A 14,241-nucleotide genomic window follows, 5' to 3' on the forward strand; every position below is an offset into this window, starting at 1 on the left:
TTTTTTTCATATTTTCACTTGGTACACCATAGTTGTACATAATAGTGGGATTTGTTGCTACGTATTTTGTACGTGCTCACAAATATAACAATATAATTTGGGCATATGTTTCCCCAGTATTTCCCCTTCCCTCACCTCTTCCCTCCCCCCTTGTCCTTTCCTCTACTGTTTTCCCTTTGATTTTCATGGGATCCCATATCCACCCTTTTCTTTTTCCTCTCTGGCTTCCACGTCTGAGAGAAAACATGTGACTCTCGAGTTTCTGAGTTTGGCTTATTTCACTTAACATGATGTCCTCAACTTCCATCCATTTTCCTGCAAATGACATAATTTCATTCTTTTTACGGTTGAATAAAACTCCATTGTGTATATATACCACATTTCAAAACAGCTAGGCTGGTTCTTTTGTGTGTGTGTGTGTGTGTGTGTGTGTGTGTGTGGTGCTGGGGATTGAACCCAGGGCCTTGTGCATGCGAGGCAAGCGCTCTACTAACTGAGCTATATCCCCAGCCCTGTGCTGACTGTCATTCTTTATTTCTCCTATTCTTGGGTCTCCTGTTTCTCCATGGTTTCCTTTTCCATTTGAAAGCTTAAAATGAATTTTTGAATTTTATTGAAGGTTATCTTAATGATTTCTTTATTTTTTCTTTTTCCTTTTTTTTTTTTTTTTTTGCTTTTGGTGTTATAACCCAAGGGTACAATGGTTTACTTCTAAGAGCTTTTAGTAGTTTTAGCTGTTCTATTTGGGCCTGTGATCCATTTGAGTTCATTTTTTGTGTATGATGTAAGACAGAGATCCAGCTTCATTCTTTCATTTGTGGAGACCCATTTGTCACAGCACTGTTTGTAGAAAGACTATTCTTCACCCTATTGAATTATCTTGACTCACTTGTCCAAATCAATTCACCATAATTGTGAGAATTTATTTCTGGATTTCCAGTTCTGTCCTGTTGTTGTCTATATCTATCTCTATGCCAGCATCACATACTTCTTAATTTTGGAAAAAGTTTTGATATCAGGAAGATTGACTTTGTTCAATTTTTGACTTTGTTCCTCCTTTTCAAGATTTTTTGGCTATTTCGGGTCCTATGCATTTCTATGTGAGTTTTAATATCAACTTCTACAGAATGATAGAGATTGCTTTGACTACGTAGATCATCTTGGGGAATATTGCCATCTTAACAATTTAAGCATTCCAATCCGGGGAATGTCTTTGTATTTGTCTTTTATTTCTTCCAACAATTTTGTAGTTTTCAGAATTCAAGACTTCTTTTTTATGGGGGGGAAAGGTACAAGGAATTGAACCCAGAGTCACCTTACTACTGAGCTACAACTGCAGTGCTTTTTAGTCTGAATCAGGTTCTCACTCAGCTGCCAAAGCTAACTTTGAACTTGGCAATCCTCCTGCCTCAGCCTCCCAAATCGCTGGAATTAAGGCATGTGACTCTGCTCCTGGTTTTTGCTTCTTTTGTTAATTTTTTAAAAACTATTTTATTTCCTTTGAAGCTACTATAGATAGAATTGTTCTCTTAATTTCTTTTCCACGGGGCTGGGGATGTGGCTCAAGCGGTAGCGCGCTCGCCTGGCATGCGTGCGGCCGGGGTTCGATCCTTAGTACCACATACAGACAAAGATGTTGTGTCTGCTGAAAACTAAAAAATAAATATTAAAAAATTCTCTCTCTCTCTCTCTCTCTCTGTCCATTGCTAATATACCAAAAGGTCGGGGGGGGGGGGCGTGTATTGATCTTTTACCTTGGAACCTTACTTAATCCATTTATTAGTTTCAACAGTTTTTAATGAATTCCTTAGGACTTTCTTTATGAAAACTCATGTCAACTACAAATAGAAATAGATTTACTTCTTTCTTTCCAATATGGAGGCCTTTTGTTTCTTTTTTCTTGCCTAATTGCCCTGGCTAATTGCCCTTGCAGTACAATGTTGAAAACAAGTGATCCTGATCTTCAGGAGAAAGTATTAAATCTTTCACTATTAAGTATGAAATTAGGTTTCTAGTGGATGCTCTTTGTCAGATTGGGAACACTCCCTTCTATTCTTTGTCTGTTGAGTGTCTTTCTCATAAAACAGTGTTGCATTTTGTTCAGAGTTTTTTTCTGTATCTATTGAGAAGATCATGTGGGGCTTGTACTATATTCCATTATTATGGTGTGTGTGTGTGTGTGTGTGTGTGTGTGCGCGCGCGCACGCGCGCGCACGCACGCGCATTGGTTTTCAGATGTTAAACTACCCTGTTAGTCATGAGATTAAATAACAATTGGTTATGGTGAATAATTATTTTTATATGTTGCTGGATTAAGTTTGCTAGTATTGTATTGAGAATTTTTTGCTTCAGTCTTCCTAAGAGACATTGGTTTATAGTTTTCTTATTATGTTTTTGGTTTCCTACCTTATTTTTTATTCTATCCTGTTCCTTTTAAACATTGGCTTACATAGAATGATTATATTTCTCACTCTTTTATACATCTTTTTTTTAATTGCACTCTTATTCTATTCCAGATACTATTTCAGGCACTTAAGATCCCCTATAGGAAAAACAAAGTCCTCTGCTCTTATGGAGCTTGTATTCTAGTGAAGTAAGACACTAAAAAAAAAATTAAATAAGGAAGAAAAATGTCACAGTACTAAATTAGTCTCTTGCTCACTTTAGATGAGATATACAGGGAAAGTTTTTCTGAAAATATGTCATTTAAACCAAGATATAAGAGATGAGGAGGAGCCAGTCATGGACAGACATGATGAGCCTACCAGACTGAGCACTCTACTAGTACAGAGTCTACCAGGTCAGAAGAAGCTCTTTGTGTCTGAAGACCAGCAAGATGCCCAATATGTCCAAGGACACAGTTGTCAGAAGAATGATCTAAGATCAGATGGGAGAAATATGCAGGGTACAAAATATGAAAGATTTTGAAGTTAGGGTAAGGAAATTGTATTTTATTCTTAAAGTACTGAGAAGACCTTGAAAGCTATTAAGCAAGGAATATAACATGATCTAATTTGAATTTGAATTTTAAAAGAGCATTAATTAGCCTGGGACAGTGGCACATGCTGGTAATCCCAGTGACTAAGTAGGCTGAGGCAGGAGAATTGCAAGTTCATACCCAGCCTCCAGCAATTTGGCAAGGCCCTAAGCAACTTAGTGAGACCTTGGTCTCAAAATAAAAAATAAAACAGGGCTGGTGATGTGGCTCAGTGTTTAAGAGCCCCTGGGTTTAATCCCTGTTACAAAAAAAGAAAAAAAAAAAAAAGAGAGCATTAATTATTGAGTCACAAACAAATTGTAGAATTGTATAGGGGTTGCAGAATGGAAATGAGAAGGCCATTGTAGAAAGATGAGATATGACGATGGCTTAGATGAAGACAGTGCCAGTAAGAATGGAAAACAGTGGACAGTATGTGGTTTGGAAATAGAATCTGTAAGATGTTCTGCAGATGGTGGGGGTGGGGGTGTCAGGGAAAGGGACATCAAGAATGACTCTCAGAGGGCTGGGGTTTTGGCTCAGCAGTAGAGCACTCATCTAGCACATGCAAGGCCCTGGGTTCCATCTTCAGCACCACATAAAAATAAACAAATAAATAAAATAAAGGTATTGTGTCCAACTACAACTAAAAATAAATATTAAAAAAAAGGATGACTTTCAGAGACTGAGACAGCCTCAGCAACTTAGAGAGGCTCTTAAGCAACTCAGCAAGACCCTGTCTCTAAATATATATATATAAAGGGCTGAGGATATGGCTCTGTGGTTAAGTGCTCCTGGGTTCATCCCCAGTACCCCAAAAAAATGGATTTCAGATCTTGTTATATATTGAGTTAAAAAAAAATTGAAGGTGGGCTAGAGCTGTAGTTCAGCGACAGAGCACTTGCCTAGCATGTGTGAGGCTCTGGATTTGATCCTCACCACATAAAAATAAATAAATTAATTAAATAAAGATATTGTGTCCAACTACAACTAAAAAATAAATATTTTTTAAAAAACTGGAGGCAAAAGCAGACTTAGGTAGGATGGCTCAGACCATGTGTTCTGCTTGTCCATGTTTAGTTTGAAGTACCTTTTGGATATCCAGAGGAATTGTCAGATAGGAACTACATCTAGGAATCTGGCATTCCAAGGAGAAGTCAGGACTGGAGATAAAGATAAAGATAAAGATTCAGGAATCAATAGCATGTGGGTCTCTCCACCCTTTCCCACCCACAGCCCTTCATCCCTGGATTCTTGCAGTTTCCCCTCACCAGACTTTCCTTTATTTATTTTGTCACAGCTTCATATTTCCTCAGAGCAGGCAGTTTTTTTCCATGGTGTCATTCTCTGGGAACCTTTCCAATATGGAACTTGCCCACACCAAGACTAAAAACCTTTCATTTGTTCTTTTTCATTCACATATTAAAATGTGCAGTTACCCAGAGGATGAATAGGTTTGGGGAAATTGGACTTTGTAGACGTCAAGGACCTTATGAAACTGCTTTGGATTTGGATTGCTAAGTGGTGAGGTCAATGCAGCCTGAAAAGAAAGTGGAAAAGGAAAATGGTACAGAAAAGGGCTCGTTACTACTCTCTTTAAGACCCAAAGGATTTTTTGGTATCTTTTGCAGGGACGCTATAGTTTAAGAGAGAAGTCATGAAGAAAGTCTAGGGACGGCCTTCACATGGAAGTCACCATTGTGATCATCTGATTAAAAATTGTGTAGGGGAGGCTGGGGATATAGCTCATTTGGTAGAGCGCTTGCTTCAAATGCACAAGGTCCTGGGTCAATCCCCAGTACTAAACAAAATAAAACAAAAAAAACATTGTGCAGATGTAGGATTGTAGTACAGGTTGCAGGACAGGATAAATATATTATGCAGTTTTGCCCCAGTTTATTTAAAATTTTATAGATCCAAAAGCTAGATCATAGGACCTGGAATATTTTATCTAGTCCCCAAGCTACCTGATTTCCTGTTATCAAGGGATCTCAGATATTCAGTTGGTAGTCAGATGTCGTTACAGTGATCCTGGAAAGTAGCTGCAGACCTGAAAATATTTTTACTTCTTAGAATGTAAGTATGATCTGTCACGGCTAGAAAATTGTGTCTCCGTTCTGGTTTGCATGATGCTATGCACATATCACCAAGTTCTTGGGTGGGGGGTAGAAGGTCTTCTGTCAGGACCTTGCAAACTAACACTCCATTTGTTGATACACACTCTGTAGTCTGATTAGAAGCTAATTGAGTTATATACAGTGTTCTTGGGTCGGCCATGGTGGGGGTGGGATGCAAGAGCACCAGGTACCATGTATAAAAAGACTCAAGGATGGGTGGAAGGCAGGCCAGTGGTGGGGGGCTCCTAGTGCCTCAGCTACATGTCTTTCATGTTGTACCTGCCTTTAGGTGGTAGAGCTTATTGTTCTCAGATTCTTAGTAGGAGTCTTACAGATTTTAACTGAATTTTCTCTAATTTATTTACCATGTTGGTATGGTATATGTATGTATATGTGTGTGTGTATGTGTATATAGCACCAGGGAAGGACAATCAGGGGCATAGATTAATTTTACTTTAGATCTAGTATAAATTTGGGGGTTAGTCAACTAAACCCAACCCTGAGCCAACTTGTAGTCCAGATTTTATTTTTTAATTTTTTTATCTTTGGTACTAGGGATTGAACCCAGGGGTGATTAACCACTGAGCCACATCCCCAACCCTTTTTCATTTTGAGTCCAGGTTTTGCTACACTGGTTAGGGCCTCACTAAGTTGCTGAGGCTGGCCTGGAACTTGTGATCCTCCTGCCTCAGCCTCTTGAGTTACTAGGGTTCCAGGTGTGCACCACTGTGCCCAGCTGGTAGCTCAGATTTTAAAGAGCACTAACTAGTCCTCCCAAGTGCCATCAGTCCTCCCTTTCATCCTATTTTGTCATCTTCAGACCCTCGTGATGATGTCATATCACCTTCCCCCATTCACATTGTGAGGCCATTGACTTTGTCAGCTGCTGTTTCCTGCCCCCTGCCTGAGATGATGCAGGATCCACAGTGCAGCTCTTACCACTCTGGACCCTTCAGGGAGGCACCTAACAACATCAACCTAATGTCTACACCCACTTAACACACAATCCCACTGGGAGTCTATTACACACTTAAAATATTTAAGACCCCACAGTATCATTTGAAGCCAAATCACTCCATTCCTCTCTTTTTATACTTTAAAGAAAACAGAGAGACACCCTCTCGTGGTCTGAGAGTCACAAAATTGGGGTGGCAAGAAATGAGAGTGGCCGTACAGAGGCCCCCTCATGTGCAGGGGCAGCAGAGCTGTAGGCAGTGTGGAGCTTCTGGGCATCCGTGCAGAGCTGTGGGTGCTGATGGTGCTGGTCCTGAGGGCTCAGCAGCTGTTCAGGATAAGCCAGCTCAATATCTTGGCAGAGACTTTGGGGTCTCTATGGGCTTTGCTCCAATTCCAGGCTCTCAGAAGAATGGTAAGGGGAGGGAGAACAGAGGAGATGAATGAGAGAAAACCTAGAAAAAGGGTTGTGTTGATACTAGAAAAAAATGAAAGCTGTCCGCGAGTTTATGTTTGCGTGGTAGAATACAAATACCTTGACCTGGTGCTGTTTAGCATCCTTCTCTGACTACCTTCCAAAATCACACACACACACACACCAGACACAGCAATGCAAAACCCTGGTCTGGAAAATCTTTCCACTGGAGCATCAGCAGCATGCCTTGTGATGACAGGTTTAATGGTTTTATATCTCTGCATTCCACTGAGACCACCTACCAAGAGGCCACAGCCCACTGACCTGCCTAGCCAAGGCCTGAGACTAAGCTGGAACACCAAGGGCAGAGCCAGGAGTTGGGAGAGTTGCCTTCTGCTCTGGCTGATTTATACTGACTTGCTGTGTGACTTCATTCATGTTGCTTGCCCTCTCTATAATTCTGAATTGCAAATTATAAAATAGAACTGATGGTTCTCATCTCTTAGAAACCTCCCTAGAACAGAGTAAATTATGGTTGTCAAGTGCTTATGCTTCTATGAAGTAAGAAACTCAAGAAATCCAGTGTTTTTATCTTTTTTCTCATTGAGATAGGATTTCAGATACTAAAAGCCTATGCTAGTCATTAGTAGACACTTCACCAGAAAGAAAGCATAGAAAGCAAAGGGACCCACAAAAGAGGGAGAGCCTATGGTAATTTTGGCCAGCAACCTGGATCAGAGGGTGCAGATGACATTTTTCTGTCTTCTAATTCCTCTTTCCAGTCTGATCTCTTTCTGAGACACTGGTTGGGTGGGCCACAGGATGAAACAAAAACCATCAGAGTTGCTCTAGTCTGCCTGTTGGCAGTATGTGGATCAGGGCAGAAAAGAGCAGCCTATTTTATTATTTGTTTGACCATTTGAAGGAAGCCATAAACTATGTAATCCCAGCAGCTGGGGAGGCCGAGGCACGAGGATCACAAGTTCAAAGCCAGCCTATGTAACTTAGCAAGGCCCTGTCTGAAAATAAAAAATAAATAAATAAAAAGGGCCAAGGATGTGGCTCAGTGGTTAAGTACCTTTGGGATCAATCCCTGGTACAAAAAAAAAAAAAAAAAAAACCCCACAAACAAAAACAGCATAAATGTATTAGCGTACATTTCTACAGATCAGAAACCCAAATTGGGTCTTACCAGATGAAAGACAAGGTGTTGTTGACCTGGCTATGTTCCTTCTAGAGGTTCTAGGGGAGGCCACCCCCACTCCTTGGCTTGTGGCCCCTCCCTCCATCTTCAAAGCATTGTTGCTCCAGCCTGTCTCTGTCACACTTCCTCTCTTATCTGACCTCCTGCTGCCCTGTGTGAGGACTCTTGGTTAAACTGGGATCCAGCCCTGCCTTTGCTGGGTTTCTGAGGACTTCTCATGAACGGGAGGTATAGTCATCACTGGAGCTGACAGCCACTGGGGCAAATACATAGGCTGGTCTGTGGAACTTTCCTTAGAACAGGAGGCAACAGAACATTACAGGCCTTTTGACACCCCTCCCCACGAAAGGGTTGACAAGCCCAGAAAGGATCAAGTCCAGAAATAAAAAGAAGAGGGCCCTGATATGCCTGGATTATAAGAAACTCCTGATAAGGGTAAGAGCAGCATCAGGCTGAGGGGATGTAACAGCAGTCTGGTTGACAATACTCCCCTCTGCCTTGACTTCAGCCTCACCTCACCAAAGTCCGTTGTGCTTTCCATCCCTTCATGCCTTTATTTTTAGTTTGGGGTATTTTCTATTGTTTGAAGGTTGCCTTGCAACCCGTTTGCCTTGAGGCTTTAAACAATATAGAGTTTCTTCGCTGAGCAGCAACAGTAGCCAAGAGAGACTGAATATAAACTTTTAAGTCTATTTTCTCAGAGTTTGTACATCAGCAATGGCTTTAAACGGAGTAGCTCACGCCCCCAGCTTGCCTGTCCCTGGGGGAGGGGAGAGGGTGGCTGATGGGGAACATGTTGTGTTCTCTTATCTTCCACGCTAGTGGAAGGGGATAAGCACCAGAATAGGAAAACAAAATATCTAGCTATTAATATACTCTAGTCCTCCAGCATGGACTGGATCTGTTTATTTGTGAAAGGCAAGGGTGCTTCTCCCTGACCTCTTGGAGCTCTGCCGCCAGCTGGGCGGGAAATGGTAGAGGTGATACCGTCCATAAGGTGAAGGGAACAGAACCGGAGCCGAGGGTCCCATGGAAAAGAGAACTCTTCAGACTTGTGTCAAGAAAAGTGGCTTTTCTGGCTCAACCTGCCTCAAGCCCCAGCCACCCCATTCAGGGAATTACCAAAGAAAGCAAGCACGGAACTAAGAGGATTTACCATGAAAGAGTGGCCCGGCCCCACTCCCACCACACAGGTGTCTCCACCACGTTCTTTGTGTGAAACCCAGGAAACCAGAGAACTGGGCAACCTCGCCAGAAAAGAGAACACACAGGTTCCTCAAGACAACCACTTATTTGGCAGTGAGCAAGGCTAAAAATGGAATGCTTCCCAGCCCCAGAGGACAGGGGGGCAGAGGAAAGCAACCCTGCGCAGCTCCGATCCGGGGTCCTACCTCAGCCCCTTCGTAGTCTGAGTGAAGGAGTGCCGGGTGGCAATAGTTTTCTAGATGGTTAGTTAATGATAAGCCTTCAGCTGGGAAGAGCCAGAAGGGGGAGATTTTGTCTGGGATGGGGAGCATGCCCATGCCTCTTAAGCCTGCCATGTCACGACAGAGGTTCCACAGCACACTTTGACTGCCGAAAGAGGTCTGTCACCCACCAGGGTCAGGCCGCCTCAGGTCCCTGAGACTGTGTGACCAACCAGAAGCCCCAGCTCAAGCACTGGGAGAAGAGAGCAGCGTTGGCAAGTCCGGCCCTCTCTAAGAGCAAACAGGGACAAAGGTCCTTGTACTTACAGCTGCTTCTCCCATCCTGCCTGCTGTGTCACATGCCCCAGTTTGTTCTGGTGTTGCTGCATTAGGCAGAAACCTGCCATCTCTGTGCTTACAGGGATACCCACTATCCCAGGTCCGTTCCCAGGTGGGATACCTGAGCAGCAGCGAAGGCTTTGGCATCCAGTAGCTTTGAAACAGAAGCTGCTGTGTCTTCACCTGTTCAGTTGGGAGCCAGATGTCATGAGCTATCATCAAAGAATGCACGAGAGGAAAGAATTTGAATAAAAGCTGGCTCCCCTACCTGTCTGAAAAAAGCAGGGCTCCGTGTGTAAACCCCAGCTCGTCAGGCATTCTCAGAATTTGAGCAAACTCCCTTTGTGATTATTTCTTATGCTACATTTTATTGTCACCCAGTGTGTTTGAATTTGTCTCTGCTCCAGCAGGTCTGGAAACCCATTGGGTTTCTGTGTGAGAATTCAAACAAGCGGAGGCCATGGAGTTTGCCAAGTGTCGCCGGGCCCGGCACCAACTTGACAGGATAGAGGGCAGGAGAAAGAAGGGTTGGACGTAATGAATCATTGAGGCTCTGGCCCACAGCCTTCCTCCTGGGATTAGTATCAGGAGAGTCGTCTTTGTTTTTCCTTCTTTGTACCTAAGAATGGCCTTCAGCCCCAACTGATGGGGCTGTCGCTGCTGACTTTACTGACTTCCATACAGAGCACTCCATGTGATGATCTTGTTTAATTTCTGCCTGAAACCCATGAGGTAGAATCAGCACTGACCCACTTATAGGTGAGGACCAAGGCTCAGAGAAGTTGGGTAACAACGTCTGAGTTGATCTGCTTTGTGTATCTGCAGTTGCGACTTGCTAGCACCCTGTTCTAAAAGGACAAAAGGAAAGAATATGAGGACAATGTCTCTGTGGCTGCAGTTATGCACAGTCTTCTTAGAGTCTGGGAAAGAGGAAATACTGGGGAATGATACTGGCTAAGTTATACTGTTATATCTTGTGCATAAGATGTAACAATGAATCTCACCATTATGGACAATTATAGTGCATCAATAAAAATATGGATAAAATGAAGGTAGTTTAGAGTTTTAAAAAATAAAGTTTATTACTTTCATTTGGAAAAAAAAAAGAGGCGGCAGTAGCAGCAGCAGCTAGGGCCCTCTTGATTTATACTCCACAGGCCGTCGGAGGAAGTTTGTTTAGCTTCTCAGGTGATAGATGAGGGCTGGGTCCCTTATGTTTGCAGAGCGTGCGTTGAAGGGTAAGTCAGGACAGCATCTCTCCTCTGGTCCCCATCAGGGACTCCGCAGGCTGAGTACTGTGGCTGTGTTTATATCATTATTTTTAAGGCACTGGTACCAGGGCTGCAGCTCTAAGCCCTCTCTTCCTCTAGCCACCCTCCATGTGGAAAGAAGCCAAATGGGAGCATTTCCCCAACCATTTCCCCTCAGGGCAGCTGGTACCAACTTGAAACCTAAGACAAGCAACACTACAGCCCAACTGAAATCTGGTCAAACCATGCTTTTGTAGACACGGCAGGAAGCTATTCCGTGGCCTGGTGTCAAGAAACCCCCTCAGGGCCCAGGGGTGCTCTGTGTCCCTGGTTTGCCCCGAGGAGCCACCTGGCTGGTGAAGCATCTCAGCACTTGCTCTCAGACTGAGACTGTAGTCAGCAGCTTACTGGAAGAGAGGAAAAAGGATTCATGGGATTTTAGTGTGTTATTCAGAGTCTTTTCTGGGAAAGCCTCTTTGGAAAAGGAGGATAGTAGAGGAGTTTCTAGGGAATGAAAAGAGCCCCCTCTATTTGCAACTGTGACAGCGGAGCGTCAATTCAATGTGCTATCCCAGCCCAACCAGCTACCGGCTGCCTTCAGAGCAGCTATGCTATCCTCATCTTGGGGAACTCTTCTATGGATGTGCAGTGCTGGTGAGGGACCCCTGGCTTTCCTGGCTGTCCCACAGGCCCCAGGACCCACAATCCAGTGCCCCCAAATAGTGCCGGAGTTTGATTCCATCCTGCCGGCCACCTAGGCTGCATACCTCAGCCTTGCCCACACTGTTTCTGAGTTACGTCCACTGGCAGCAGGCACCAGCTCTCATTCCCCATGACCTGATATCCCCTGGTTAATAAGCAGCTCACATAAAGACACCACGCAGTGTAGCAAGAGGCAGAGAAAGACTGCGGCTCCCTGAACGTGAGCCAGGAAGCCCTGGACTTGGCCCAGGAACTCAGTGGCTGTTTCTGTTCTCTGCCCTTTGGTAGCCTTCCTCAGGGTTATGGAGCAGGGGGAAGCTTGGGTCCCCACCCAAAGCCATAGTAGATGGCAAGTCTGTGAGGTATTTATTAATCAGTGGGAGATTGCTGCAGACCTTCCTGGCAGAGTATCAGTCCTCTTTGCTAAAGGAGGCCAAAGTTCTGCCCTTCATTTCTTCAAATCTGTTTCTGCAAGAGCCTTAGGTTCCTGCTAATTCAAACCTCAATCTCCTATCTTCCCACTCGCTGGTCTCTATGAGCTGCCCAGGTGGCAATCTTCCTACCCACGTCCCCCCAATCTCCTGTACCATTTTATCTCCTGGGTTTGGAGATGTCCTTGAAGAAGGAAACAGGAGTGTGTGCCAGACAGTCCCGTCCTTGTTGCTTTGGTTTGAATCCAACCCCACAAGGGGAGCTGGAGCCCTCTCCCTGGGCCTGCCCATTGTCAAGGTCCTGGTCACCTTTGAAGCCTCCTGCAGGGATCCCCTTTGCCAACGGAGCCTTTTCTAAAGCTCAGCAGCGTGACATTTGGACTTGGAAATCCCTAGACAAATATGTCTCACTTAATCCTCCCCAAGTTGGCCCCCAGTGGAGGTACTGGCTTAGCCAAATTTATCAGATACCACTGGTTCCTGTAGCAAACATTCCCTTTGTTCCAGGCATTGTGTTTGGGCCTGAGCATACAGGGCAAACAAGGTAAAGTCACTGTCCTTGAGAAGCAACCAAACTGTTGGAAGAGACACACAGAAAACAGAGGGTCCCCCTCATTCTAGATGCCTCAGACCCAATACTTGACTCACCTAGCCTCTCCACATCCCTCCTTTCTCGCCTTTTACCAGCTCTGCAACTTCAGATTATTTGCTCACTCTGAACCTCAAGTTCCTCGTCTGCCAAGTGGGGTTATTAGTCTACTTCATTCCTAGGGGCAATGTGAAAATTCAATGAAATGTATTTGTAAGGAACACAGCAGGAACAGGCATGTAGCAGAGCCTGGCACATAGGACTGAATCAGTGTTGGCCGTTACTATTTTCTCCTGAGTATAACATTTGCCAGGAAGAGTGGTAGAATCAGGCAGGACCAGACTGGGACCCCGGTTCTCCCATGTACTAACAACTAACTGTATGTTTTTGGCCAAAATAATCTCTCCAAATATCAATTCCATGAGTAATGATGATTTAGTTCCCAACAATAAATTAGTTTAGCTGAGCTCGGTGGCACACACATGTAAGCAACTCAAGAGGCTTAGACAGGAGGATCATAAAGTTGGAGGCCAGCCTCAGCAACTTTTTGAGACCCTGTCTCAAAATAAAAATAAAAAGCCCTGGGGGTATATAGCTTAGTAAAAGAATACTTGCCTAGCAGGTGTGAGGTACTAGATTCCAACTCCAGCACTGAAAAGAAATTAGTTAATATATGTGAAAGTACCTAACACACAGCAAGAGTTCCACACATGCAGCCTCCAAGAATTCCCAAAGGCTCTGAAGACCCTAAAGCTTCAGAGGGGCTGAAGAGACAGAAAGAAGCCAGTGCCTCCCTTAGCAAATGTCCCCTATTCTCTTGGTTACTCCTCGAAGCCTGACTCTCCCTGATTTGGTTCTCATTCTCCCAGAGAAGCACATTCCCTGATAAACTGTTCCCTCCTCTGTCCTCTGTGCCTCTGTACTAAGTGCCAGGAGGCCCTGGTGCTGTCCACACTCAGTCATCGCCCGCCTGGGATGGGCATTCGGCTCCCCTAATCACTCACCACAGCTCAACTGCCTGCTCCTCACCGCCCCCACCTTATTCCCCCAGCTCCTTAATCAAATTAAGGGAAAGAAGAGGGTTTAGATAGGGTTACTAAATATATTTCTGTTCAGGGGACAGAGAAAAAGAGAAGAGTTTGGAGGAGGAGGTAGGGTGTGAAATTCCTTAATGGAATGTGCCCCTAGAGCCTCCTCTCCCTAGAATAAGCGAGAAACACCAAGGGGGCAGAGTTTGCCCTGTGTCAGAGTCGCACATACATTCTCTCCTGGGGAGAGATACAGCTGGTGGCAGAGAGCCTGCTTCCCAGAGAGGTCTGCCGAGGGCACTGGGCCTCGTGATCTGGGCTGACCCTGGTCTATATATTTCACAGGACATCCTGGCTCCAAGGGGGTGACTCGGCCCTCTATGGAGCAGGACACCAAGGAGGGGGAAGCTCTTCACAGCTGGGGGTCATAGTTTACCCTGCTGTGTCCTCCCCACACCACCAGATTCTAGAACTTTTGGAAATATTTACTGTTTAAAAACTTTAAAGTGCTTACTGCAGAAATCTTTGAAAAGATACTGAAGTATAAAAGAGAAAACAAAAAGAACCTGTAATTCACAACCTAACCACTGGTAGTATTTTGAGGTTTGTCCTTTAGTCCTTTAAACGTTTTGAAATACACTCATATGTATTCTTGCAAAAGTGTGTACAGTTGGAAAGTTGATTATATGTATATGCATTGTTTGTAGCTTGTTTTATATTTAGTTTATTATTTTTGGTTCCAATTCATCAGAAGTTCTTCTGAAATATTTTAAAATAGCATAAATTGGGATTTGTCCCATATTTAAAAATTAAACACGACTGTTATGAG

At 44.0% G+C, this 14,241-nt stretch overlaps 1 long non-coding RNA gene across 2 annotated transcripts; it reads right to left on the minus strand.

The window, feature by feature from the left end:
• Positions 1–6,168: 6,168 nt before the first annotated feature.
• LOC125611240 lies at positions 6,169–9,372 on the minus strand. Of its 2 annotated transcripts, XR_007341382.1 has the most exons (3): positions 9,059–9,372; positions 7,656–7,818; positions 6,169–6,451 (listed from the first exon to the last, which is right to left on the minus strand). It is a non-coding gene; the product is annotated as an uncharacterized LOC125611240 (long non-coding RNA). The 2 variants fall into 2 exon arrangements; XR_007341381.1 differs by lacking the exon at positions 9,059–9,372 and having other exon boundaries at positions 7,656–8,351.
• Positions 9,373–14,241: the final 4,869 nt, after the last annotated feature.

The sequence above is a fragment of the Marmota marmota genome, unplaced genomic scaffold, assembly GCF_001458135.2.
Source record: "Marmota marmota marmota unplaced genomic scaffold, marMar, whole genome shotgun sequence".
Lineage (NCBI taxonomy): Eukaryota > Metazoa > Chordata > Mammalia > Rodentia > Sciuridae > Marmota > Marmota marmota.